This window comes from Asparagus officinalis, chromosome 1 (assembly GCF_001876935.1).
Source record: "Asparagus officinalis chromosome 1, Aspof.V1, whole genome shotgun sequence".
Taxonomy (NCBI): domain Eukaryota; kingdom Viridiplantae; phylum Streptophyta; class Magnoliopsida; order Asparagales; family Asparagaceae; genus Asparagus; species Asparagus officinalis.
Window position 1 is genome coordinate 132,375,191 of NC_033794.1, and position 2,657 is coordinate 132,377,847.

The 2,657-nt window shown below is 38.6% G+C and overlaps 1 long non-coding RNA gene across 2 annotated transcripts; it reads right to left on the bottom strand.

The window, feature by feature from the left end:
* On the bottom strand, nt 12–2,443 carry LOC109828817. Of its 2 annotated transcripts, none has more exons than XR_002243856.1 (3): nt 2,310–2,443; nt 1,270–1,370; nt 12–210 (listed from the first exon to the last, which is right to left on the bottom strand). It is a non-coding gene; the product is annotated as an uncharacterized LOC109828817 (long non-coding RNA). The 2 variants fall into 2 exon arrangements; XR_002243858.1 differs by lacking the exon at nt 12–210 and adding an exon at nt 512–952.

A 2,657-nucleotide genomic window follows, 5' to 3' on the forward strand; every position in this document is an offset into this window, starting at 1 on the left:
TTTGTCTTGTCGTATTAATGCATTGTTCAACACCCGCGAATCTGAAGCGGACCCTTCCCAACCAGCTAGAACATATGTGAATTTCAAGTCAAAGGTGCAAGCGGCAAGCACATTTTGAGTTGGAAATTCTTTTCGGCCTCGATACCTTCTTGTATCTTCTTTTGCCACTTTCACTCGAAAATGAGATCCATCAATTGCGCCAATACAATTCTATAATAGATTAACAAAGTGATTAGCAACTTGACTATTATTATCATGATGTAATATTTATTACAAAATTTTTATATTTTACCTTGAAATAGGGCCAGAATCTATGATTTGTCTGAATTTCTAGTGGAACTTCGAAGAACTTGATTCATCTCTTTCATTTTCTATGCGAGCACGTCTTTCTTTGATAGTTTCAGAAGATAAACCACCAGCCCTGTCTTTCCCATAAATGATTTGCAAGTTTTCAAAACACGGTACAGGTTTGTAACGAAATTGTTTTGCTCCAGGATGTGCCTATTAATAGATAAAGAAAACACAAAATTATTAGTTGCACACAATATATTCCGTCACGGCTGTATTGGAGCTGTAGCACAAATAGCCATAGAAGGATACATCAATGCAGGTATAGAAAAGAGAATATTTGTTCAGTGCAGTTACAAGCAAAATTAAGGAGATGAGATGAGTGACTCTATATACAAAAACCGAGAGCTTGTTTTGGTTTGCTACCTCCTACGTACACATATTAGGTGAAAGTTTTGGGATCTCCATCACTTTGTTGAGTAAGTCGCTCCATAAGTAAGTTCCTATGTTCATCTTTTTGAGCTAAGATTGATCTATCTATATACTCCACTTGGTAGATATTAGTTGCCATAATAGCACTTGCATATGCTGCATATGCAGCCACAATCCCTGCTGAATATTTTATCTTTTTCCTTTGTATAGCCCATTCATCATCTTCTTTTGTCTACAAATTCAAACACTTTCTATAGTAAGCACGTCACAATCATAACCAATTACACACACACATACACACCGCTCTCTAGTTTTAAATTCGACATTATCCAATTACACACAAAAACTACACCTTGTAATCTAATAATGTGACCAGAGAGTTTAAATTCCTCTTCTTAACATTTTCATTCTGTTGGCAGCTACTTCACACACTCAAAGGGGACATTCATTTATTATTCCTTGGGGTCTCTCAAATTCCTCATCTTCAAACAGATATCACCAACAAATTAAACTTCAAAACCAACAAAAAAAAATATGAACAGAATTTACCTCGGATGAATTTGTATTCATGTTGACAGAGAGATCCAAGAGAAACCTGCAGTTGAATCTGGAGCGGTTCCGAAAAGATCAAAGATATCACCAAAGACAACCTAATTGCGAGTGAACAAAACGAAAACATCAATTCAGATTTAGTGATCATCGATTTTTCCATTAACTACAAAGCAAAAAAAGGAAAAAAAGCATTTGAAAATTCAGTCACTTATGTGTAGCATCTGATGACAGGGGAAAGAAAGAACCTGCAGTTAATTGGCTATGACCTGATTCCCATTTCGCGGGCAATTTAGTCACTTATGTGTAGCATCTGATGATAGAGGAACATAAATTTCATGAATCATGTGCATCACAATGTGAACTAAATTCTATGCTCATCTGCATTTAAATGAGTTCCCAAATTTCATTATTAATATTTGTAGGATATTTTTTTTCTGACTGTCAATTAGAACATGAACTTTTGCCTTAATTAAATTTTAACGTAAATTAATTTTTATTAGTATATATTGCTCAAATACATATCCCTCAATAACAACTAGAAACACAACAATGTATTGCGGTAAACAATACATTATCTAAATAAACTGAATACGTCAGATTTCTAATATTTGGTAATACCTTTGAAAATTTTTAAGATCTATTCCCTCACAATTGTTGACTAAATTGCCTGGATCCAAAATCGCAGCATACCAATCCATTCAAAATCTCGATCAGAATCTCATATTTCCATCAGATCGCTGGGTATACACAATATTCCCATAGCGAACAATCGATTCAAAATCTATACGAACAGTATATTGGAAACAATAACTAGGGTTTCTAATTTTAAGATCTATTCCCTCACAATTGTTGACTAAATTGCCTGGATCCAAAATCGCAGCATACCAATCCATTCAAAATCTCGATCAGAATCTCATATTTCCATCAGATCGCTGGGTATACACAATATTCCCATAGCGAACAATCGATTCAAAATCTATACGAACAGTATATTGGAAACAATAACTAGGGTTTCTAAGGTCTTGTTCAGACCGTACCTTATCTCGGCGTCGGCGTCGGCTCGACAGTGGGAGGCGGGAGGCGGGAGCCGAGGATGCGTCGGCGTCGGCTCGACAGCGGGAGGCGGGAGGCGGGAGCCGAGGATGATAATTTGGGGGAAGAGATCGGGATCGCCGCGATCGCGTCGTCGGCGTCGGCTCGACAGCGGGAAGCGGGAGGCGGGAGCCGAGGATGATAATTTGGGGGGAGAGATCGAGATCGCCGCGATCGCGTCGGGGGATTTTTCCGAGAGAGAGAGAGGGGACTCGAGTTTGGCGACGAGGAGAGATCGCGTCGGGGGATTTTTTCCGTCGCTCTCCCTCGTTTTCACTAGGGCTGCGGAGAGA